The sequence below is a fragment of the Falco cherrug genome, chromosome Z (genome assembly GCF_023634085.1).
Source record: "Falco cherrug isolate bFalChe1 chromosome Z, bFalChe1.pri, whole genome shotgun sequence".
Taxonomy (NCBI): domain Eukaryota; kingdom Metazoa; phylum Chordata; class Aves; order Falconiformes; family Falconidae; genus Falco; species Falco cherrug.
In genome coordinates, this window is record NC_073720.1 from 33918399 (window position 1) to 33945875 (window position 27477).

A 27477-nucleotide genomic window follows, 5' to 3' on the forward strand; every position below is an offset into this window, starting at 1 on the left:
CATGAAGAAAACCATCACAAATAAATATTGCAATGGATGTTAGCTCTGAAAAAGGGTTTTTCAATGCAGAATAATTTTTGATAGAGACTTTAGACAAGATATTTTATAAACACAAACGTCTCCCAAAAAGGGCAAAGAAAATCCATGTTTCTACCATGCTGAGAAAGACAGTCTTTTAGAAAAGAATAATGATATGAAAACTACTGTTTCAATGTATAAGAAAGAAAAAAATGGGATGTGGGGGGAGGCGAGCAGGGAGACTCGTCAGCAAAGACAGTGATTATAAATTTCTCATAAGAACTCCTTTTTTGTTTCTTACAGTATATAAATAATGTTATGTCATTATATAAATAAAAATTTAAAAGCACATAAATCAGTTATCTGAATTACCTTTTAAAAGCCCATAAATTACTACACAAAAAGCCTCCAAAGTGAATGACTTTTCTAATTTCCATTTTTTCCAACATTTTAAAGAACAATGCATTTCAACAATTTTACCACAGTGCAGTGGAGAATAGCAGTATCTAAGTGAAACTTCTTAAAGCCAGGCTGCCCAGAGAAGTTGTGGATGCCCCATCCCTGGAAATGTTCAAGACCAGGTTGAATGGGGCTTTGAGCAACTTGTGTGTCCCTGCTCATGGCAGGGGGGTTGGAACTAGGTGATCTTTGAAGGTCTATTCATACCCAAACCATTCTATGATTCTGTGAGTCTACCAGAACTAAGACAGTTGAAACAAAAAAAACTTTAAATATCCTGAAGCCTGTATTTGTTACTTGAGAAGTCCTTTAAAGCCAACTTAATAGACATCAGCTGCAATTGTCATTATGCAAAACTCCTTTTTTTATGCACAACACTTAGCTAACCCTTTTGAAGAAGAAAAGAAAGGAAAAAAAAAGCAAAAAATAAAGCAAAACTAAATGTGGAATTGTTTTCTTCTTTTTCTGTCATTGTGTAACAGTTACCTGCAATTCTGATAAATTAACATATTTTAAAGGAGATGGATTTCTAGTTTCTAATTTCTATTTCTAGTTTCTATTTCGAGTTTCTGTGTGAAAATTCTTATTTGTACATAGGAACTAAGATATTACAAAAAAAGATTCCAAAAGACTGCATTTGAGCAAACAATTATTAATGCAGACTGTCAACACAATTTAGTCCAAATCATTCCAGTTCACAAATGAAAGTGGACTTGATAAAAATGTAATTTAAGATGAGCATATATTTAAAATATTGTCATTCATCCACTTTTGATTTTGCATTGTTTCACCTAAAAAGGGTTGACAAGGGTAAGACTGGGGTTTTGTCAATTGATTTGAAGTTTACTACCTGGACATAAAAAAATCAGAGAAAATTTATTCAGCTCTGCCTTTGAAATCTTCAGAAATTAATGTTAAATTCCAGTAGCATATTAGTACCTCTATCAAAGCCAAAAAAATACTTATCAGTGTCTAGTGCAATAGTCATCTTTCTAAAAAATATATAATTTTCAATTGCATAAATAAGTCACTATTTGTTCTAATCATGAATTGCAGAAAGCAGCATGGAAATTCACAACTCTTCAAATCTTCTATTTGATCCTCAGAGCAATCTCAGCAAAGAATAGGTCCCACTATACCCTTTACAAAACTCCTAGAACACAGAAATGTTCTAAAACTCAGTCAAATAAATGGAAATACACTCATGAACACTGTAGACCCTTAGATAAATACTATGAATCATCTTCATGAACATTTCAATAAAGAAAATAATTCACAGTTCTCAAAGATAGCTGATCTATCCTTGATTTAAAGTCATACAGATGGAATGAAAAGGATCAGAGATCTTATCATTAAGAATAAATTTATGAATTTTAGAGAGAACTCATTTCTTCCATGTGGAAAGTCAGCCTCTTTCAACACTGTCAATTTGATCACCAACAAGTTAAGACACCAAAAACATTTGTCAGTTATTGCTAGTGACTAAATCACTAGTAACTGTAATTACTAGTGGTCACATTCACTAATTTCTGAGTTCATTATTAGTGAATTGGGATCCTTAATCATAGATTGGCTATGTTCTCAAAATATTTTGCAAGAATTCTTGTTTTTACACTGTCCAAATATAACAGTAGTGTTTCTGAGCCTAGGCAGTTTATGTCAGATGATTTTGATGAAGTTATATGCGACTATGACAGAGGTATAAAATACTCTGCAATGAGTAAGTCTCCAGGTTTTCTAAGGTGTGGATTCTGGACACTGAGATGACAGTTTTCAGAGAAGCTAAAATAGCAGGGGGAGATAGGAATAGATTTCCAGCATGAGGTGGATGTTGCTATGGCTTCAGACATTCACAGCATGCAAAATGTACAAAGTTACCATCTGTTCTATTGATCTATTGAGGAACAGGATATGATTATTTTTAATATCTCTTCAACTACCACTCTGATCACATTTCTGTGCTACAGATTCCCAATACAAATAGAAATACAAATAATTTTGCTATGGATGACCTTCTACCAGATGGAGCCATGCAATATACGCATACTCCAATGGAAGTGTACTTTTGGCTCATCAGAGACTGGGGGTTGAGGAACACCTAGGCTTTCTTTTTTTCCTCCTTTTTTCTTTTTTTTTCTTTTTTTTCTTTTTTTTTATAAGAATCTCTAGGGAATGTTTTACTTCAGGTGGCTGATTTACTGGGAACTGAGTAAGTCACACTGTTGAGAACAGGCTTATGAATTACTGTTTTATTTAAAAAATAAAAAAAATACCATGATTTCAATGTGGAAATTTAGTAGGAGCTCTTAAATACAATCAGGGACAGTCTGTGAAAGAGTGTAAGTGTGATACAAATACCAGTTACAGCTCCAGGACAACTTATTTTTAAAATTACTGAGAATCAAGTGGAAAACTGGATTGCAGCAGTCTAGATAAGCAGCAAGTTCTGAAAACCAAATGACTTGATTCAACTTTCTCCTGTATTTGGTAAAGCTATAGGCTGAGGATAACATGCTGCCCTTTAACCTTACAAATTAAGAAGCAACATTATATAATGCTGCCACCTGTCATTTGGATGAACATTTTTCCTCACAGTTCCTAGACAAGGGTGAAACTGGAAAATTTCATTATAGTCCTTTAAACTCCAGCAAAATAAAACAACTTTGCAAGCAAGTGTCATCATGACACAAATTGGGACTGTACTGTTTATGGCGAGAGATACGTGTCACAGAGAATGCCAGCCAACAGATTTCAGGGCTGAGAAATAATTACAAGGACTAGAAGGACACAAAAAGCAAAAAGAGTTGTTAGAGAGGAGTCCCTTATACCCTTAAAAAGAGATTTCTTCATGAGACAACCCAGTAAAGAAACAGCAGTTATGCCAGGCTCATGAGCCTCACTGGCAGCCTACATGTGGGCAGTACTCATGATAAGCTGAAAACAGGCAGACCATTCAGAATAGCTACCTGTATGAGGCAGATAACAAAAATTATGTCACTGTGTATTAGGAAACATGCTTTAGGAGACAAATCTCACATGCATGAGCTGAATGCTGATGTCAGGGAATGCTTTCCTACACCTCCCAGTAATCACAATGAGCCACTGTGTGGAACTACCAGCATTGTCACAGAATGCTTGAGATCAGAAGAAGCCTCTGGAGTTCATCTGGTCCAATCCCTCTTCTCAAGCAGGGCCTAGAGGCAGTTGCTCAGGACTATGTCCAGACAGCCTTTGAATATCTCTAAGGTGGGAGACTCCACAACCTCTCCAGGCAACCTGTGCCTGTGCTCAGTCACCCCCATTGTGAAAAGGTGTTTCCTGACGTTCAGAGGGAACCTCCTGTGCTCCAGCTGATGCTCATTGCCTCTGGTTCTGTCACTGGGCACCACTGAAAAGAGCCTGGCTGCATCTTCTTTGCACCCAGTCCCTTCAGGTGTTTGTACGCATTGAAGATATCCCACCTTGAGCTTTCACTTCTCCAGGCTAAACAGCCCAGCTCACTCAGCCTTTGCTCACATGACAGATGCTCAAGTCCATCATCTTTGTGACCCTTTATTGGCCAGTCTCCAGTAGCTCCATATCTCTTTGTGCTGGGGAGTGCAGAACTGGACACCATACTCCAGGTATGGCCTCACTAGTGCTGAATAAATGGGATCACCTCCCTTGACCTGCTGACAATAGTTTCTCTAATGCATTCCAGGATACCTTTAGACTCTTTTGTGGTGAAGTCACATTGCTGACTTATACTCAACATGATGTCCACAAGGACTCTGAGGGCCTTTTCTGCTAAACTGTTTTTTAAATGAGTGGCCCTTCTGAGGGCTATTTCTCTGAGGTGCATAACTTTATACTTCCCCTTGTTAAGCATCATGAGGTTCCTGACATCCCACTTCTCCAGCCTGTCAAAATCCCTCTGGGTGGCAGCATGATCCTATCAGTCACTCATCCCAGTATTGTATTATCAGCAAACTTGCTGAGGGTACACTCTGCCCTATTGTGCAGCTCATTAATGAAGATGTTAAATAACATTAGACCTAGTACTAACCTCTAAGATATACTACTAGCTACTGGCCTCCAACTAGATTTTGTTCCACTGAGCACAATCCTTGGGGCCTGGCCAGTCAACCAGTTTTCAACCCACCTCACTCTCTGCTTATCCAGCCATACAAGTCCTTGAGGGTGTTATGGAAGACAGTGTCAAAGGCCTTACTGAAGTCCAGGTAGACAATATCCACTGCTGTCCCCTTTTTACCAGGCCAGTCATTTCATCATAGATGTCTATCAGGTTGGTCAAGCATGGCTTCCCCTTGAATATATGCTGAGTACTCTTGATCACCTTCTTGTCATTCACATGCCTGGAAATTGTTCCCATGTTTAGTTGCTTCATCACCTTCCCAGCAACTAAGGTGAAGCTGACTGGCCTGTTATTCCCTGGGTCTTCCTACTTGCACTTCTCGGAGATATGAGTTACCTTTGTTTTCTTCCAGTATTCAGGTACTCCTTTCAGTGCCATGATTGCTACAATTGATCAAAAGATTATTGAGTGGCCTCTCAATTCCATTAGGCAGACTTCCTCAGCACTCAGGGGTTCAATCCCATCATGGTCTATGGATTTACATATGTCCAGTTTGCTTAAGTATTCCATGACCTGATCCTCATCCACCAAGGGTACATTTCATTGATCCAGGCTTTCTCCCTCATCTCTGGGACAATCTTGTTATTAAAGACTGACACAAAGAAGACATTCAGTACCTCGGCCTTTTCTACGTCCCGTATAACCAGGTCCCCCGCATCATTTATCAACGTGCCCACATTTTCCCCAGCCTTCCTTTTATTGCCTGTGTACTTGTAGAAGCCTTTCCTGTTGTCTTTCACATTCCTGGCCAGATTCAATTCCATTTGGGCTTTAGCTTTCCTAATTTCATCCCTGGTTGCTTGGACAATGTTGCTGCATTCCTCCTAGATTTACCTATCTTTGCTCCCACCCCCTCTTAGTTTATCTAGGAGCGTTTCATTCATCCATCCTATCCTCCTGGTATTTTTGCCCGACTTCATGTTTATTGCAATGGAATTCTCTTGAGCTTGGAGGAGGTGATCCTTGAATATTAACCAGCTTTCCTGGGCCTCCCTTCCTTCCAGGACCTTATCTCATGGGACTTTTCTGAGCAGACTTTGACAAGGCCAGTCTGCTTTCCTGAAGGTCAGAGTTGTGAGCTTGCTTTTGACTGTCCTCCCTGCCTTAAGGATCATGAACTTCACCATCTCATGGTCAGTGCAGCAAAGGCTGCCTTTATTATTCACACCTCCAAGAAGTCCATCCTTGGTGATTATGAGGTCCACCAGATTACTTCTCCCCATAGGGTCCTCTGTCCCTTGGAGGAGGTTATCCTCCATGTACTCTAGGACCCTCCTGGATTGCTTGTGTCCTGTTGTGTTGTCCCTCCAGCAAATATTAGATTGGTTCAAGCCCTCCATGAGGATTAGGGCCTGCAAACATAAGTCTGTTCCTACCTGTATATAGAGGGCCTCATCCTCTTGTTTTTCCTGGTCAGGTGTCCTATAGCAGACACACACTATAAGGCCATCTTTACCTGATCTCTCTATAATTCTAACCCATAAACTTTCAGTTGACTCATCATCCATCCAAGGTAAAGCTGTACTCACTCCAGCTGCTCTTTCACACAAAGCGCAACTCCTCTTCCCTGTCTTCTCATCCTGTTCTTCCTAAAGAGCCTTTACCTCTCCATTGCAATGCTCAAGTCATTATATTCAACCCATTTCAAGACTGACACTGAAACAGATGTCACAGACAGCCCAGAGAAGTTTCCAGACGTGACTTGTTTGTCTTGAATGTCAACTGATAAAACACCACTCAGACCAGAGTAGATTCTATGCACACCATTGGAATGATATATGAGCAGCTGCAGTGCTTGAAGATGTCTATACAGGAATATTTTATAAAATCAATAGTCTTCTGTGGTCTGTTCTGAGCCAAAAACAAAGAAAAGGACTAGAAATTCTGTGTGGTCAAATCTCAAGTAGCCTAAACTAAGCCTAAAGGTAAGCCTAATTCAGGAAATTCCAGATATATTCCTTTGTCCATTTTCCTGTCCATGATTTCCACTATGATTATTTGCACAGAACAGGGTGATTACTTAAGAAGACTAATTTACCTAGAACATGCAAAAGCTATTGACTTCAGTGCTATATCATTCATGGTAGTACCCATCCTGGCAAAATTACATGTAAGGCCATCTGGAGATTGACCAGACCTACCAGCATCCTAGTGCTGAAGATTCATCTAAGTGTGATAACAGTTTTACACCTTTTTGTACCCCCCATGGTTGACAACTCAGTATTTTTGCATATGTGTTTACACTATAGCAGAGTATGCAACAGGAAGTAGTGCAAAAGAAAGCATTTAAAGGCTTAAGGGTATTCTTTCTTTCACTCCAAGATCAACCATTTGAATTTTTGTGAAATCAACAATTGTCTTGGGAAATATGTCATTATGTAGTCTGGGCACTGTCCTGATGAAATAGGAGAATAACAGGGTGAAATCCACAGCTTAAATACAAATGAGGAAAAAAAGGTGGGAAAAGGATATAAGAAATCATTTATGTATGTCAACGTTATCAAGATTCCATTAACAGCCAGAGACTGGTTGACAGATTTTCTTGTCAAAGTATCTCTCCTCTCTTACTGTTCTAGTATCAAATCAAAAGATTTGTATGACAGGATACACTTAAAATTTTCCATGTACCTAGATGAACCTTCAAGTTCCATACTGCTCAGGTGAGGTGAGCAATAGTTAAGTGTATTGAGTCTGGCTGAGATGGAGTTATTCCCCACAGCAGCCAAGGTGCAGTGGGCACTGGCATCCAATACCTTTTGACACCCAGTGTGGGGCTTGAATCAGAAAATGGGACTCACTTCTGAAATAACCTCCTAAACTCCTGGACAAAGAAACAGGGCACTGAGCAGGTGTATCACATTCCCTATTACCCACAAGCCTCTGAAAAGACTGAGAGACATAATGGACTGTTAAAGACTATATTAAGAGTGTTGGGCAATGGGACATAGAATCATTGGGATACAAATTCAGCAGAAGCCACTTGGCTGGTTAACACTACGGGATCTGCTAACCAACCTGGTCCTGCCCAAACAACCCCCCTACAAATTGTAGGAGGAGATAAGGTCACCATAGTGCACATAGTAAAGTGGCTGAGGAAGTCAGTGTGGATTGCTCCTCCCATAGGAAAAGGCAAACCCATTCCTGTGATTGTCTTCACTCAAGAATCTGAGTGTACTTGGTGGGTAATGCAGAAGGATTGGGAGACCCAGTCTGTTGTAGGGAGATTTAACTTTGGGGAGGGGAAATCGTCTTTGATGTTACTTGTATGTTGTAGGAAATAACATAGCAGGAAAGTCCTAACTGATGAAGAATGAGTTTTGCAAGGAGCCAGACAAGTGCAACGGTGACCCAAACCAAGTTAGTGTTGGTGCCCAGCAATCAAACATACTGCTTCTCCCATCTTGAACACCCACCTTTGCAGATGGGACGCAAGTTTGTGAACATCTAGAGGAGGGGAGGTTTGTATTTTTGTGAACCTCTAGAGGAGGGGAGTAAGCCCACGGAATGGGAGAGTAATTAGCTGTTAAAGCACAGGGGATGGTAGTTAATGGGAATGAATAAATCTGTATGTTGGGTATAAAGATGGTTTAAGTATGTAGTTTAAATTGTGATTGTTGGTAAGAAGGGATTTCAATAATGATATTTAAATACAATGGAATGTTTAGAAGATAGATAGATAAATAGATGTATTAAGTTATGTGGGACCTGAGCATGATGCAAATGGTATGGAGTAAAGGGTAGAGAGTGCATTGGGTCTGGCTGAGATGGAGTTAATATTCCCCATAGTAGCCCTCATAGCTCTGTGGTTTGTATTGGCTGTTAAAAGGTGTTCATACCTACTGCTGATCAGCTACTGCTGATCAGTGCTTGCATACCATCGAGGCTGTCTTTCCAACAGTCCTTATTTCCCCAGTAGGATGGGGGTCAGCAAGACCTTGGAAGATGATATAGCTAATAGTGACCCAAACTGACCAAAGGCATGTTCCATACCATATGATGTCTTCTCAGCAAAAAAAGATAAGAGAACGGGGGAGAAAAGGAGGGGTATTTTTTATTTATGACTGTTGTCTTCTGGAGCAACCATTATGCATACTGAAACCCTGCTTCCCAGGAAGTGGCTGGGAATCACCTGCTGATAGTAAAGAATAAAATATTTTGTTTCCCTGTGCTTCTGTGTGTGACCTTTGTTTTTGCTTTATTGAACTGCCTTTATCTTGACCCATTAAGTTCTTTTCCATCTTATATTCTCTGCCCCTCCCCCATCCTGCTGAGAAGGGGAGTGATAGAGTTGCTTGGTGGGCACCTGGCATCCAGGCAAGGTCAAACCACCACACTAAGGAAATGGTGCTGTGTGCAGTACTGGTCATCATCTCAATAACTGCAATAGGAGAGGATTCAATTAAAATGCCTTCAGGTCAGCAAACCAGGTTCTGCCAGAAGACACAGCCTTTCAGGAATACCTAACTAATAACAATAAAAAAAATACCTCAGGGATAAATAATAGACAGTGAAGACATTACCTGATTAAGGGTTATGTCTTGCTAAGCCTTATGATCATATAGGTTGCAGTTCTTCAAAGCTCATAGTATGGATATCAGCACATCACTACACACAGCACTGATGTTTGCTGTGTTGTCTGGTAGCCATATTTTCATCAGTCTCCAAGAGCATGTCACAATGACTGCTTTTCCTGATGTTTGAACCTGCTGATCCTAAACCATTTGACACAAAATAATGAACCAGGAATGGATATATGGTGAAACCTTAGCAGAGAAAAGATGTCTAAGCTGTTCCATTTTCTTAAAGGTGGAAGTTGGTTTCTTAAAAGAAGAAAATGGGTATTGCAAGGGTATGTGGAATCAAAATATCTGCTACTCGACATGTATCTAGTCAAGGGCTTTTTCAATGCAAAGAGGGATAACGAAGAAAGCAGGAGGCCATAAACAACAACAGACATAAACCTGACAAACAAATTATAAGGGAGGCAGTGATGAGAACAAACCCAGTCAGCCACACTAATTGGTAAGAATAACTGAAGTGTGAAAATCTTCATTTTTCAATATGATTAGCTGACTAAACAATTTGTCAAATTGGGATCATAAGAAAAGAGACGGAGACAACATACAGAGACAAAACCTGGCCAATTAGCATTAACAAAGACAATAACCAGAAATAAACCTGGTCAGTTCCACTAATTGATGGGCTGTCAAGAAACTGCAGGCAAACTGGGTCTTTACTACTAAGAAAAATGTAACCCTGAGGTCCATGATGTTGGACATGGGTCAGTGGGACTAAGGAAACGGGTAAGGGGTAGGAGAAGCAGGTAGGAACAAGTTGGGGGTTAGATAGAAAAGGGTCCAAGAGGGTTGAGTGTAAAACAGGGCCAGTCCTTACAGGGGTCTGGCCCAGCCCTGGGCCTGATCACAACAGTCTGTCCTATTTTCTTATATCTTCTTACTAAACCTTTTCTTAACTATCTCTCTGTGTAGTTTTATTCTCCATCCTGTAGGAATGTGTGGACTAAGTGCCTATGAGACTTGTGTGTGTGAGTGAAATTTGGTGCCAGCTACTGGAGTCAGACCAGCATTGTAAGCCCCCCTGGCCTGGTGTCAGCTATTGGAGTGAGTGGGAGCCTTTAACCTGCAGCCAAAGGGGTGCAATGGTGTGCATCCCCTGACAACCAGCGATCGGGGGACTGCTGTCAGTGAAGCGTGTGAGGCTCCGCACTGGTGGCTGGAGCAATACCATGGGTCACATTCTGCGTGCCTGGTGCGAGCTGCTGGGAAGTGTCCCATTGTCTGTACCTTCCCCAAACTTGGGGGATGTGTGTGTGTGTGCTGGGAGGTTGTATTCACTGACAAACTTCAGGCTGGACTAGTCAATGAGCTGGTGGGCCTCGGGTTCAGGCCAGGGTGTCAGGCGAGTGGAAGGTCAGTGCTCTTAAGCCCACGCACACCTGCAAGTGTGACGGGGTGCCTGTGGGACAGGTGTGTGAGTGTTGTGTGTTTGCTAGCAAGCATTCATCTGGACCAACCAGGGAGTGGGGTGGCTAAGAGGGAATAGGGACCATACCAATACTCTGAGGGATGTGCAAATGTGTGTGTGCTTGTGAACTGAGAAAGAGTCATGTGTGCACTGCACTAGCAGTAACACTCATCCCCACACCCCAAATGGTGCAGGAGATAGAAGGAAAGGGTGGGTTGAAAGTGTTTTTAGATTGTTCTGATTTCTTTATTATTCTATTCTGTTTAATCTGCAAGAAATTAATTTCTCCAAGTTGAGTCTGTCTTGACTCATGGCCAGCAGTTGCTGAGTTTTCTCCCTGTCTTAACCAACAAACTTTTAATTGTATTTTATTCCCTTGTCCTCTTGAGGACAAGGGAATGATAGAATTACCTGGTGGGCACCCAGCAGCTAGCCAAAGTCAACCCACCGCACCACCATTGCTGAGGCTGTAAGGGACCTCTAGAAATCCCTAGTTCAACCCACTGGTCATTGAGATTGTAACTTTCTAGATATATCAGGTTCTGTGTATCTCCAAGAACAGACACTCCACAGCTCTCTGGGACATCTGTTCCAGTGCTTGCCCACTGGGAAAAAAAAAAATATAATAAATCTGTTTACATAGAATTTACTGTATTTTAATTTGTGTCCATTGCTTCTTGTCCTGTCACTGGGTACCAGTGAGCTGAGCCTGGCTCCCTGTTCATTTCCACTAATCAGATACTCACACACACCAATGAGAGCCTGAACACTCTCTACTCCATCTGAGTACTTCCAGCTCTCTGAGCATCTACTCATAACAGACATGCTTTAAGCTCTTAATAACCATTCCAGCCCTTTGCTGGACAGCCTTCATTATCTCCCTGTCTCTTTTGTACTGTGGAGCGCAGCAGTGGACACAGCACCCAGATATGTTTCATCAGGGCTAAGTGGAGAAGACAGGATCACCTGCCCTGCCCTGCTGGCAATGCTTTTCCTAAAGCAGATCAGTAGGCTATTGGCCTTCTCTGCCACCTAGTGCATTGCTTACTTATGGTCAGTTTGTTACCCACAAGGGCCTCGGGACCTTTCCTGCGTGGTTTCCTATAGAGGAATGAAGGCAGTGGGTTGATTGGCATTGATGGTGTGCAGCTGTGGCCTTTCCTCATTGACATGGACGATGTGCAGCTGTAGCTCTTTCCTGCTAAGTGGTTAAATAGCCCTGAGGATTGTGAGAAGGGGGTGTGGGTGGGTGGGTGTCTGTCAGATACAGGAGGAGCAGTGTGGCCTGACCTCTGGAGGAAGGAGATGTAGCACAGACAGTAGAATCTGACCAATGGTAAAGCCCTGTTGCAGCCTACTAGTTTGTTAGTGCTGCAACAATTTCACTGTTCTGGAAGGAAAAAAGAAGGCCACAATCATTTCACAACCCTGTGTAAACTAAAAAAAACTATAGAACTTTGTCGTTCTGTTGATGTAAAAAGTATGCTCAGAGACTCATTGTATAAACTGGAAGCTAAGGGCAAATATTGTCATGGTGCCTTAGGTTAAGCTTCCCACGTTCTCTGTATTTTGTGCTCTTATTTCTCTGTTACCAGACTCACACTTAAACCATATTTGTCCTGTGCCCACAAATTTCTGACAGCAGGCTCTTTCAGGTCAGAAAGCCATAAAAAACCCTTATAACATTATTTCTTCACAGAAAAGTAGGGAGATTAAGGATTACAGATAAAATTCCTATAATTGAATACACCTAAATCCATGAGGTGTACTTTCTTTCCCTTGCAGAACAGAACAAGAAGCTACTCATAGTGAGCATCCACAAGAAAAACAAATTGTTTTATAGTGAGAAGGGAGGAAAAAAATAATTAAAAAAAATATCAGAAAAATAAGTTTCTGAATTAATGATTTAATTTTGACAGAAGTCAAGCTTTTTGTAACGTGCCAGAATAAATTTAACATCCCCAATGTCTCCTTTGTGACTTAATGGAACAGATGTGTCTGGGATTTGATTCTCATATCATTTACACTGGGACATTCAGTAGCTGCTCTGCTTTAACTAAGGATGATACAGTGTGACAATTTGAACATAGCTGAGATTCTGCTCTGTCTTAGGAAACTGAGCAAAATGGATCTTTCTGTAATTTTTTGAAGGAAAAGGAGATTGTCAATGAACATGAGAGGGATTCCAGGGCTATGGAAACTGAAGGGATTGCTACTCTTGAGCAGACATCTGTCTTTTAAGGGTTTATACATTACTGACAGTGAGACGTGACTGAATGGGTTTAGAAAGAGAGTTAATACATGGCAAAACTGACTAGGTCAGTCTGTAGTGCGTATAATGTTCTACTGCATTCTCTTCAGCCAGCCAGAGACCTGAAGAAATAAAATGTCCAATATTTTTCACATCCTGTCTTGGTAACATCATGCAAGAGAACACTGTAAAGGAATGGGAACACAGACTGAATTTAAGAGTAAAGTTATTCCTCTTCTGCTCTTTGCACTGGTTGAAAATACGTGAGAGACATGCAAGTACTCTTAATTATCTTTTGTATCACTTCCTCCTCACAAACCCCATCCCACAGGATCTTTCTTTCAGGATATTAATGACCACAGGAACACACCTTTAGCTGATGAGCTTCCACTCCTGGTCTAAATACTTTAACCACAGGCCATCTGATTCAGAAATGGAAACACCCTTCCTGTCTCTCTATATGTAACTGGAATATTTTAGCTGCCTCCTCACCCATGTAAAAACTGAAGTTAAGCAGAATCTGAATCTCAGTGTTTGTTAGCAGGCAATGGCAGACGTCTTGGACTGCACAGTATCTGTAGCACATCAGCTGTGCAGTGATTTCCCACTGTTTCCAGTTATCACTTAAAACCTGGTGTGAAAGCCCCAGCTCCCAACACAATACACACTGATGCCAATACTCCCCCAGTAAAGGAATATATGGTTGCATAAGCATGATACTTCTAGGTGCTACTGTTGCAACTGTGCCCTGTGTAACGTTAATTTTCTCTTGCCTTTTTATGAATATGACAAGAAGACACACAGCAGTATGAAGGCTTTAATGAGGCTGTTCTTTTGTCTTTTATTGCAACATGAAATGACAAATCTCTGCTTATTACATACAGTTGAAAATTCTTAATTTATTGATAAGCATCATGTAAAACAAGATGTACTATATTACAGACCAGCAGTTGTAAATTGCCCATGAAATATCTAAAACTAATGCTATGAACTAAAGAGGGAAGCTAGGGAAACATTTTGAAAGTCTGTCTGCAAAGTATCCCCTTTATACCCATGAACAAATGACACAGGCAGAGAGAGAAAACATTAAAGGAATAGTACAATTACAGATCTACCATGTAATACAATATGAATCCTGAACCTCATGACTACCTCTTGCATAATAGTGTAGCCTGAAAGGAAGGCCAATACAGAAAGACAAATATAATACTGAATAAGGGAGAGAAAAAAACCAACAAGACACACACACACACACAGGAAAAAAAAAAAAAAAGCAAAAACCACATTAAAAAAACAAGTGATAGATGTTGATTTTATCTTTCTAGAGGATGACTACTTTTGAAAGCAAGAAAGTGTCATTACTACATTGATAGCTTTCAAATATCTCACTCCATTTCTGATTTAACTCTTGCAGTTCCTCAACTTCTCTTGAATTTCTGATATGCAGCTGTAACTAGACAGACAGTTGCAGCCAGGCTGGTCTTGCCTTCTCAAAATCCTCTCCATGCTATACACTTCTGCTTCATAACAGAAAATTCTACCAAGTTAATGGTAGATGACCTGTGCACGTCTTTCTCTGATCTCTCTTTCTGACACTGTGTCAAGGCTTCTAATAAATCTTTTTCTTTACATTGCATACTTCAAAGAGTATTTGGACTTTTGGTATCTTACACAAATTGTATGACTCAGACTGGAATATTTAGGTTTTATCATCTGTCTCTGAAATTCTCCCAAAATTCTGATACTGAGTGCTCTGTATTCGTGATTCCTTCACCCACCTTATTTTGTTTCATTCTCCCTGTTGCTTTTTATTATGCACATCAAACTGAACTCTTCATCTTGAGGTCAAAAGGCTATCTTTTATACTGCGTTTTACATTTTCATTTGGCCTGACTTGAAGTTACTTTATAGGAACCTTCAACCCTTTCTCCCACTCACATCTCAACACCTCCCTTCAAATGACTTCCTCACAGTGGGAAGGTTTCCCCAGCTTCCCCTGCTCCTTCTAATTATTCTCCATAAACATTCTTCCATTCTCTTTCTTTTATCTCTTTTAACTAAATGCCTAAAGAAAATGAACAAAAACTATCCACTTTGCTTACACAGCTGTAGCGCCTTTACTACCACAATATCTGAGCATCTTCTGGCAGCTACTGCTCATTAAACAGAAGATTAAACTGCAGGATGCTTCTGACAAAATTAAAGGACAATACTAAGAGTTCACCATTTTGACATGTCCCAGATCTCTGGCCCTTTCACATTTGGACCTGATACAATCCTACTCTATTGTCATTTTTACAGCTTACCAGCACTGGAATAATTTAATTTTAGTTTAAATTCCCTGATTCAGAATTCCTAATAATTTTATTTTAAGAATGCTTAAGAGAAGAATTGGGTATCAGGTTATAAAAATCTCAGTGAAAATATTAAGAGTTGTTACAGGATCTAAATTATGTACAGAAAGCATAACAAAAGTATTTAATGGGGCTTTAAAAAACAGAGAAAAATTTAAGCTGTCTCACAACTTCATCCGATGTCTACTGTACACAGGAGTACAAGGGCAATTTTTACTGCCTTTTAAATGCCACATCTAACTCAAGAAGATGGGATACCCACTGTTTTCTGTCACAAAGAGATGACTTTCAGTAGTCTGTAACTTATTCATCGGAATGTTTCAGCATGTGTTATCAAAAGCCTAATGCTATTGCCAAGCTTTTTGTTCCAAGAAAGTTCTTTTAAGAAACCCTTCCCTCTTTCAAGTCCATTACATCTCTTAGGTTTTGGATATTGACATCTGAAATGTATTTCAACACCTACATTTTCTAAATTAGTTTTTATTCTGAGATTGTACACTAACATGCTGATGAAAATGATCAGGTACTTCAAGAATAATTTGTTTCATGGCTTGTTTTGGTTTGGTTTGGTTTGGTTTGTACTGCAGAGAGTAACTTATGTTGCTTTGGTTTTAAAATGGTTTTTTGAGGCACCAGGAGAGGGTTAGGCATTGTTCCACAGTAGAAGCAGTGTGCTCTCAAAGCATAAATCACGTGGAGAGTGAATGGCTGGTAGAGTCGAGAGGAAGCAGGAAATACGGGACTTTGATGATGCAAATGTAAAGATACTATGGCAACTTACTGCTATTCTGCTAAGGATTAGTTTTAATGGCCTTGAGGGAGATACCGATTTTCATGCTTTCCTTGTGTCAGAAGTGTCAGAAAGAGAAAGCTGACAATATGACATGGAAAGAAAAAACAAGGCAGAAATACAGAAACTGCACAGCAAGTATAAACAATAATAATAATAATAATAAAAAAACCCCAATACACTAAATAAGGCATCAGAAAGTTGATTCCAAACATACTCCTAGACAGCTTCATAGCTGTCAGATCTCTGCTTTGCAAGCTCCTTTGTTATTTTGCAAGCATAAAGGAGTAACAGGGAAGAGAAGAGGGGGCTTTCTACTGCATTGAATTTGGGAGGATCCCTCAGAAAAGATAGTTGCTTGACTAGCTGCATAGACAAGATACAGAGCTATCATGTGCACAAATTTTATGGATAAATATCCAGGAAACTTAAAGATTGTATGATCATGCATATCAGAGATCCATTCAGTGCCTACTTAGCATTTTCACTCAGATACAGAAGATAGGAGTTTCAATCATTAACGTTGTATCGAGAACTAATGCACAGAAGGCAATACCTGGACTGTATGAACTAAGGAATTTACATTGTAAGCACATAAAATATACCTACACTACATTAAGTCATTATCAGAGTTAGTATCAGAAGGAAAGACTGATGCTGTGGAGGTGCTACTGTGGCATATGACTCTGCAATGAAGACAGAAGTCTCTTCACAAATCATCTTCAAGTACTGCAGAAACAGATTATGTCCTCTTTATTTTTACAATGTTTTTTTAATTAAACTGTTCTTGGTTTGTGGCTTCCCCCCCCAAGAATAAACACATACACAAAAATGGCAATCTTCTGTAAATTTGTTCAGTTTGTTTCACTGAAAGGCAGCCTAAAAAGTGATTTTCAATTTATTTTACAGTCTAGATCACAGCTAAATTGCAATTTGGTTCACTTATTTTTCTTTCAAGGACATGTTATCAGATCTCTTATCTTAGTTCCTCATATGCAATTTTTTTATAATAAAAAGAAAAATAAATGAATTTGTCAATACATTTGATGTATTCTAGATGTTTAGATCTAAGTTTTAAGATCCTGTCAGTAACACAGGGTACACAGTAATGCAGACACACAGAGTAACAAGAAAATGATGAAAGTAGCAAAAGCTCTCTACTTCCCAATTAAGGATCCTAGTCATTTGTTTGAATTATGCCAAAAATAACTACAGGTTAATAATAGGGTGAATTCTTAATTGCAATTCTTTCTTGCCTCTTGGCACAGACAATATTCATTGTTACACTTTAATTTGCTACATCAAATTAAATTCTTTGTCTTCAGTCCAGAACGGTCTTTATGTTTGTTTAATGACACTTGCTTCTTCCATCCACGGAGGCATCTGGCTTACATTAAAAGAAGCTATTATATAATTCACCCTGTGCTCCTTGAGTAACTGTTTAGGTGCCTGTTAACACAAACACTGTTCTTAACCAGCAAGTAAGTAAAATAAACCATGAGTCAGATTCCCTTCTTGCTTACCACAATGCAAGTCAGGAATGTACTTGAAATCAGTGAAATTACATTTCTGTAAAAGGAAACAGTCTAAAAGAGGAAAATTAGTCTGAAACTTGTCTAGTAGTATCAATTTAATTTTTACACAGAGGGCTAATTCTGTTTTAGAAGTAGAGCTCTTCCATGCTTTCAATGACATGACTTTTCAAAGGAATGTCTTAGGTATCTGTGCTCAAGACAAAAACTATGCCTTAGTCATTACATGTGTGCACAGTGCATAGTATGACAGAACTGTGTTCTCACCTGGACTCTCCAACTGTACATTAGTAGGCTTGCCTACAATAGGCTAATATAATCTATCAAGAATAGAAGAAACACCACTTTCCAACCTTTCAGGAGAGCTTTGCCATTACAGTAGTCTCAAAACATCCTATCAATAGGCACCTGGAAATTTTTTCAAATAGTCAGAAATGCTCTGAAAACTCTGCAACCAGTATTTTTGTAGACCTAATTTCAGGGAACAAAATTAGCTGCAGCTAATTTTATATGTGTTTTCGCTGTTCCATTAGAGGATATTAAGCAATTGGAAAGTTTCCATGTTTTAACTAAGAAACTGTTTAAGCCAACATTGTTTTACAGGTTGGATCAGGGAAGAAAAGAGTTTAGAAAGAAGTGCATTAAACTACCTTGCAATCTTAAACTACTTAAGCAATCAAATTTGATTAATTGTCTCAGCATCACTGATGAAAACAGATGCCTATTAGGAGTCCAGTAACCTAAACAAAAGTGGCATACAAAGTATTTTGTCAGTCTATAGACAGATGCCAGACCTAATGCCATTAGGGAAAAAGGGTTTGATTCCATTTTTATGTTTGGTCTGGATCTGATGGCAAATCATTAACACTCAGTACTAGGTTTCTCTTGGCATATTAAGATAAATTGTGGAGATGCTTGATTTATTTGCTCAAGGTTTACTGTGTGGTTACTGTAACAGATTTATTCTATGAAAAAGGGCATGTCCAGGAAGCACAAACATTTGTTTGCCTTGCCCTGCTGAGCACAAACAAACATCTGGTATTATAGGATTCAGAGAAACCCCTTCCCTCTCACCAACTGAACATAAACAGAAAAATAGCTTTGGAGAACGACAGCATTCAGAGGTCTCATAGAAGTGTATGGCATTCTTGCAGCAGGAATCTGAGCTACTTGTCACACCTAAGGTACAAAAGAAAAAAAAAAGTTTCTTAGGGATCCAGTGGGGACTGCATAGGTGTCAACCAGGAAACCACCAGAAGATGCCAAACTGCATAGCAGAACCAGAGGGAAGGACAAGCCCTTCAAGGAGAGAGCAGACAGGGAACATGGGAGTTTTCAAGCACCCTGTTCAGGTTGTTTCAAGGCAGCATGTAAGGCTTTGCTCCCTTTCAAAGTTATTCTATTTTGATTTAGTATTAAATCATTCAAATAATGCAGAGATTTAGAAACAGAAGCCTTTTCTCTGATGTATCTGCTTCAAAAAAAGGGAAAAAAAAAAGCAAGGAAGATCAGCTCCACCTTGAGGATCACAGGGCCTCATCACAGTATAGATCAGCAAGGGTTTTAGAAAGAAATAAATCCATCAACTTCACAATTGGTCAAAGCATGGGAGAGATGTCTTCACATCTCTGCATCACTATAGACTTCTTTTGTATGTAAGGACAAATCACAAAGTTTCTTTGTGCTTTGGGTCTACACTTCTAAAAGAAGAAAAAGTAGCAATTTTCCCCTTAGAGAAATTTTCCTTTGTGACAGTTTGTGGATATTGCAGCAGTGGTGACCACCTTCATGCCATTAGATTGGCAGAGGAAGAGAGAGGTAGCTGAAACTGGAAAAAACGGATGGGCCTTAGAAGGACAATGTGCACTGACTAAAAGGCCACAGACTGTTGAAAGTTATCTTGTCTGTCAGATGATGATTAAGTAGTGGCAAATAGCTTCAGGTTCAAAACTTATAAAAATGCAACTTTTCATAGGAAACAGGTTGGTTTTACAAATCACTGAAAGAAGCTATTTTGATACGGTGTGAACAACACAAACATGACTATTCTCCTGAGTGCTATCACATCCCACTCGTTAGTACAGACTCTGCCAAAAAAAGATGTGTTTTAATGGACTGAAAGATAGTAAGTCCACATTAAGTTTTCTGTAAGAAATTAAGTCCCTGACTGGCCCTTGGGAACATCTTTGTTCCAAGCACTTAGCTGATAATATTTCCCTCAGTGTTCATTGCCTTTCGTGTACAGTTAACTCATATTACTATTCACTACTTGTATTATTGCAGAGCCAAAATTTCCAGTCATAGACAAGGACTTCATAAAACTAAATATTAAACAAGCATTACCAAAAAGATGATCTCTTCCCCAAAGAGTTTTCATTCTAAATGTAAAACGTCAAACTGGAAACAAGGGATCTGCCTAAACAGTCAGCTTGCAGGCAATTTTAGCTTACTCTCAGAGGACACTACTTAGAAGCTGCAGGCAAGAGGAAATCAAGTGATAGAGTGTAGAAAAAAAGGAAAGGAAGAAGACAGCATTAGTATCCTCTGGGAATTTTTCAAATTCTTCTAGTTTTGCCATTTTGGGAGTCATTAATAAAGATAGTTTTAATGTGTACAATTAGGATAGAAGGTGAATCTTGCAGATGTTGCAAATCTTTTGTGTGCTTACAATAGACTTTTTACTATGGTTATTAAAGATGATATTAAAGAAACCTGTCAGACACAATAAAATTGAAGACTATTTTTAAAAAGACACAGAGATTCATTCACATCAACACTGAACAAAGAATCTGCACTCAGTTGTCCTGGTTTCAGCTGAAATAATTTTCTTCCTAGTAGCTGGTGAGGTGCTGTGTTTTGGATTTAGTATGAGAATAATGTCGATAATACACTGATGCTTTTAATTGTTTCTAAGTGGTGTTTATACTAAGTTGAGGACTTTTCAGCCCTACCAGCAAGAAGGCTGGAGGGGCACAGGAAACTGGGAGGGAGCAGAGCCTGGACAGCTGACCCAAACTGGCCAAAGGGATATTCCATACCGCAGAACGTCACACTCATTATATAAATTGGGGAGAGTTAGCCAGGGGTGCCGATCACTGCTGGGGGACTGGCTGGGCATCAGTCAGTGGATAGTGAGCAATGGTATTGTGTATCCCTTGGGTTTTTTTCCTTTTTATTGAGCTTTATTTCTCTTCCTATTTTTGTTATATCCCTTTCCATTACTATTAGTACTATTAGTAGTATCTATTTTATATTTTACTTTATTTCCATTATTAAACTGTTCTTACCTCAATCCATGAGGTTTAGCTTTTTTCAAATCTCCTCCCCGTCCCACTGGGGGCAGGGGATGAGCAAGAAGCTGCATGGTAGTTAGTTACTGGTTGGGGTTAAACCATGATATCCATAAACACTGAACCATGGAGAGGTCAGCCCCACAGAGAGACGTGCAACACAGAGATGGATAGAGCCTGCAGCAAGCAGGATCCAACTGGCTTTCTGAGAGGATGGGAGGTACTGATGAATATCTGTACTGAGGCTGAGGGAAATGCCAAGAGTAAGGAAGGAAACATACACATGGTCTTTTACTTTAGGTATTTGTGTCTCTCTATGCTATTTATTTTTCAGCAAAAGAAAATATGTGCCACTGCACATCATCACTACACATAATCTCCAAAAGGAAAATCATATAGGTAGGTGGTCCTTCTAGATAATGACATTAATCACCTGGATTCCTAGTGGGATCACAGCTAATCATTCAACCTTCTTCTCAGTTCTTGAATGGAGGGAAATGGGATGACTGAAGGGAGATTTTAAGGCAGCAATGTATTTTCAGTTCTGTTTAGTAAAACATATCTCAAAGAAATCCTGATGAAAGCTGCACTGCAGGTCTTACAGGAAGCTGTGACGTATTAGCAGTAAAATTACATTTACTGACAAAGACTCCCTGATGAGACAGATGTCTGAGGTTCAGAACTGGCACCATCAAGAATATCTGCCTACTGAAGCAAAAAAAGCTATCACAGGATGTCTAAAGTACAAAGCATAATCATCAGCATCCCACTTTGGAAGCCAAAACTATTAAGTTCTGCTTTCTGTAAGCCAAGTATTAATTAGTTGTATCAAATATTCTTACAACTATTAAGTACCACTATTTCAAAATTACTCATAATACTTTGTCTTCTTAAACTGTCTACCAGTTTTTCAAGTACACTGTACTACCCCTCACCACTTTTTCCCAGCAAAAAACAATAACAAATTTAAAAAATTCTCTTACTTGGCATAAATTGATGCCTGAATCACTAGAAGATTTTTTTATAGTACCATACTGTGATGGTGATATCATCTGCTTCTTGGGTTTCTCTTCTGTGGACCTTTGGCACAAAACATAATTTAGACTGTCTTTCTGTAAAGCTAGGAGAATAACTGAACCTAAACTTAAAAAATAAAATCCAAACTTGATGTTCCCAAACGGGTCCATATGGGCTTGGATGAAACACTGGCTATTCTGGCTATTTTAAAATCCCTTAATGAATAAATTTTCCATTTGAAAAGCAGGGAAAATGTTAACAATCTTGCTTTGGAAAGAGGAGTTGAGATAAAAATTGAGAAGATACTAAATGCCAATTGCAAAGAACCTCGACACCACACAAAGAATACACAGGGAGGAGGGCACTTTCAGCATATGAAAGAAAAAGTTCTGTCACATTTATTTTTTCTGCATATTGTAACATCAACAAATCACTGAAAAAAGTGTTCATGGGGCAAAAAGTTTTAAATAAAACCTAGAAATTCTCAAAAGTAAACCAGTTTAGATGTAAGAAAGGTGAGCACTGCTCCAGGAAACATAATCTTAGAGTTACACCCATACACTAGTGGAACAAAACAGTATCATGTGCTTCATGTAGCATGTCAGAAAGACCTAGTAAGACTGAAAGTTATACACACACAAAACCCCCCAAAACAAAACCCCCAAATTGTCCAATACATGGCTCACAGCCTGCAAATGTAGAATAGTTCACAGAAATAGTTTATTACTTAAAGTTTGCTCATGGGTTAGTTGTTCACTGAAAGAGAGAGCTTAATTTGTAAATGGTTCACTTATATGTAGTTCCTCCAGGTGGCCATTTTTGTTTGTGTAATGAGTGTAATGCTATTAGTCTGATAGAAATAAGAGGCTATTGTTCTGAAATCTTCCCAGTGGAAAAGAAAATAACAGGATATTTCATTTGAAGGATACAGCTTAGAACTATGTTATTTTCTGTAAAATGTTATTACACAGTACAATGAAAAATCAGTAAAACAATTTGGAACTATAGAGTTCTTAAAGGTATATATTGCAAACAAACTCTGCGCTAAACTAAAGGATGTTACCTAAATCTACCTGTTGATAATTCAAAGCATCTGACATGCAAATATTCACAGGCAGCACCTTTTGTCCTTCTGCTTTCCAGAATAAAAAACCCACAAAAATTTGTGTCATGCTGTTTACATAAACATCTCTTAGCATAGTTATAAAGCCATATATTATTTGTACAACAAGTGATTTATTGTGTAGGATCTGAACCTTGTAATGGGCAATTGCCTGTTTTGTTTACTTGATTTTATTATATCGTCTAAGGTGTAAACAGAGCATCTACATTAGTATTCTGATTATGAGCAGGTTTTGAAGTGAATCATCCCCATTACCTGTCTTTAGAATATATCACACAGTGAGATTTCAGCTTGCAAACTGAATTCCACTGGTATTAAAGGAAATCAGAATGAAAGTTCAGAATATGGTATCAATCTAGAACCAGTGGTAAGTAAAATCATCAAGACACATACACTATAGATGACAGATCCTCAGCATCAGCCTGCTTTACAGCTTTACTCTTGGATGTCTGTTACTTGCTAATGAAGACATACTCAGAGACTGATTCCTTTAGATAACATATAACCTAGAAGTAATTTAGATTAAGGAATGACAGATCCTTTGCCATGTGTCAGGAAATTGGAAACGATGCCTTATTTCTTTATCTCCAGAAACTAATCTAATTTGGCATAGAGACAGCATTCAAAGATTTAACTCAGCAAAGCAGGATTGTTGGCACCCAAAGACAGCAAATTAAAGGAACTCATCAGTGTTAATCTCCAGACTGACAAATTACAGATTTGGGGTTGGAAGTATTCTTGGATGTATAGGCTATGTAGGAGTCTTTCAAGGGTAATGTGATTTCATGGGAATAAAAATTTATTTCCTTTAATCTTCATGAGTATCTGAGTTCATGAACAGAGATAATGTTCTGGAAATGAGATGAGGACTCAGTATTTTTGAATTTGGTGAACTGCTTACTATAAGAAAACTTTTACACATCAGAGAGATTGGGCTCATACAGATCGCTCAAGTAATTCTGATGTGAAGAATTTCAAGGACTAAATACAGTGAAAGTAGTTTTCCATTCTCCAGCTTTTACATGTCTGTGTACTCAGACTCCAACCCTACGGCTGGTGTAAACTCCAAGCTGTAGCTGGCTGGAGTGTGTTGCTTGAAGTGTGATTGGAAAGACCATGCCTTTCTAGTAATACTAATGATTCTGTGTTTACACAGGTCTTTTCATGAGGTGCATGTTTGTGTGACAACCTGACATTGCTTTAGCCCTACTGGCTCTGGAGAAGAACCAAACAAATTTGTTAAGAAGTTCCTTCTTTTTTTTTTGGTTGGTTTTTTGTTTGTTTGTTTGTTTGTTTTTTCCATAGAATGGGCAACATGGACTATTATGGTTCCAGCATAATTCGTAAGCAGGAACTAAGAATTTGGCATACTTAAAAACTCTCTTAATAAAGTTGTTACTAAATCTTTGTGTTTTCTCTTTGTTCATCTCTTTTAGCGCATAGATGTCAGGAAGCTTGTGTATTTTCAATCATTTTTCATAAAGCAATGTAGGTAAACACAATAGTACTTCTGGATGTAATAGTTGAATCAGTCTATTTCTGTATAAGTTATACCTTTCAATGTGCTAATCAAATTAACATGGTTTCTGTGCTCTGATTACTCAGTACTTTCTTCTGTAGAGTTCTGCACTGCACACACAAAAATAAGTTGACAATGCAAAATGATTGGCCAAAAAGTGTTCGGATGTGTTACACCACCCTGTCTTTCAATGTACAGCTTCAAAAGAAGTGAAGAAAGGGCTGCAGGTTTCAAGTCAGTAACTATGCAGTGTAGGTGAAAGGCTGCATACATTTTCGTAAGTACTTATAGCACTTCAGCAGCTCTGTCCAACATTTTTTTTAATTCCTCTTTCTCTCTTTCTTTTCAGGTGTCATTTGGTAATTTGAAAACATTTTTCTGTTTTAATAGACCACTTAAATTTTCTCCATAAAATTGCTATTGTGAGCAGATATGCTGTAAGTCAATGACACCATGCCTGACCAATAGTACTGTATCATAGGCCTTTACTTTCTAATGAACAAGGAAATTTGGTTACCATGGCTAGAATTAACATAATTTTACACTTATTAATTTTGTCTGTAGCATTCATTTCCACAATCTACTATTTAGGGGGAAAAAAACCCCAAACCAAAACCAAAAAAACCCCACAAAAAACTAACAACCATCATCTTCATTCTGTTGCTGGCAAGAAAAGAATTATTATGAAACTTCTAAATGTCTTTTTTTTTTTCTATTTTCACTGAAAACTTCCAAACAGTTTCCTTCTTATGAACATTCAAACAGCTGTGAAATGGCCAGACAGCAAGAAGATGAAAGGAAATGTGAAGCGACCTCCATCCATGCTGAACAAATAGAATATTATAAACAAGCTTTCCAGTTGAAGTTACACAAAGCAAATGAAGAAATACCTAAGGCTATAATTTACTAAAAAAAGTTTCCTAAATTTCTGACAGTTTCATTTAACTAACTAATTAAATTTGCTTGTAGGCATTTCAGTAAAGCAGTCTTGTAACTGCACTATCATTTGGAAAGAAAGTGTACATGATTTTTCTGGGGAAACATGTTTGTTCCAATCTATGTCTCCCATCGAACATTTGACTCATATCAAATAGTGATGCTTTATTGAACGAAATGAGAATGTTAACCTTTAGTTAAAGGTGATTTAAAAAATACACATGCTAACAATCATACCAGATAAAATATCAAAATACATGTCGCCAACAAATGTAAGAGTTCAGAATTTCAAATTCTCCTGTAGAGGTGTATTTTCTAGGACTAAGGAAAAAAAAAGGGGGGGGGGGGGAGGAGGAGATAGTCTAATCTTTGCTGATATAAATCAGTGTTCCCACTGAAATCAATACAGTGTTACCCAGCTGCAATAGCTAACATACATTATAATTGAATACTATAATTACAATTTATTATTTCTCTAAATTAAAAGTTTTAAAAATTTTAAAGTGTGTATTTTTTCACAGCAAATAATTTCATCTATATGATAAGGAGATTCCAGAATTATGTAAACAAAAAGCTTTCAATCAAGAAGGCATGGTTCAGATAGAAAATCTTGTATGCATTGTCCCACATGCATACACACTAGAAGCAAAATAATGATTAGAACAAACAATAAAATTTTTTCATCCACATTTGAAAATAAATAAAATTGAGTACCTTCAACATTCCACAAAAATTCATGACAGAAACTTCCAAGCAATTTTGCAAGCATGCAAATTACAGATGCATCAGAGAGACTGTGCCATGAAACAGCCTACAATCTTGTGTAATTATAATACAGAATAAATTCTGGATAATGGTCAAAACACTGTATTTTTCTCTTTATTTCTTTAGAAACAGCTTAGTATCTTGTCATATACAATAGAAAGCACCTGACAAAGTTTAATAATGGCTTTCTTTCATTATATCTCATGTTTTTCCTTTCAGAAAAAGTAATTTAAAAAGAAAATGAGAGCTGCAATTATGTGATTATTTTATAAAATGGTAGTTCCTTATAGGCAACGGCTGCATCAGAATTTCTGTGTACGCTAGGCAGTTCACAACAAACTGGAAAAAAAAGAAAAAAATGACACTTTTATATGTATGATAAGCTTCTAACTTTTTTTTTCTTCAAAGCAAACACAAGTTTTTAGAATTAAAATAACATAAATTTATATTCCTGGATATGATATTGTGTGCTTTGCAGGAAAAAAAAACAGCAAACATAATTTGTCTGATCAACTGAGTTAATCAAATGACTCAAGCAAGATTTCTCTGCAGGAAAAGTATTTTAAATCCATTAACTTGACCTAAGGAAGGTAAAGTGGACAAATTTTATTTAACCCTCTAGGTCCACTCTGTGTCAAGACCATTAGGTTTCCACAATTAATGCCCCAAAATATTGTGCAATCTTCCTTCCCCAATGCAAAATTTACATACGCTATTATACCACTATTTTAGTAGCCATGACATTTTAAATATTGTATAATAATATGTTATAATACTATTTTTTCTCTAGTACCAGCTGCTCGGTTTCAAGCCCAAGACTGCATATGACATATTTTATTTCTTTTCAACTGCAGTCTTACATGAGGAGAAAAAAACATTGCTACTGCTGCTATTGCTGCCACCATAGAAGTCACACACTGGATCACAAGATATAAGAGATACATTAGTACAGCTGAAGGTTCTGTACAGAATGTAGCTCCAAGCCATCTTTGGTTGTCTCTTATCTAAACCCTTTGGGAACAAACAGACAGTGGTCTGGTGTAGGTCAGTGCCTTTGGGGTGTTTGAAATCTCACCAGCTAGATAGCCAAGCACTGCCAGAGAATGGCTGTTCTGGGACTGCTGCCTAAGTCAGTGCCTTCTCCCCTGTCTACTGTACTTACCTTCATTACCTCTATACTCAAATGTGGACTTTGTAAAGGACTTTTTCATGTGATGTACTTGATATGAACCAAACTAACTGTACTCTCCTGAAATGGTTTATTAACTGAGGATGAAGATCTCTGTTATTTGTTTTCGAGGGA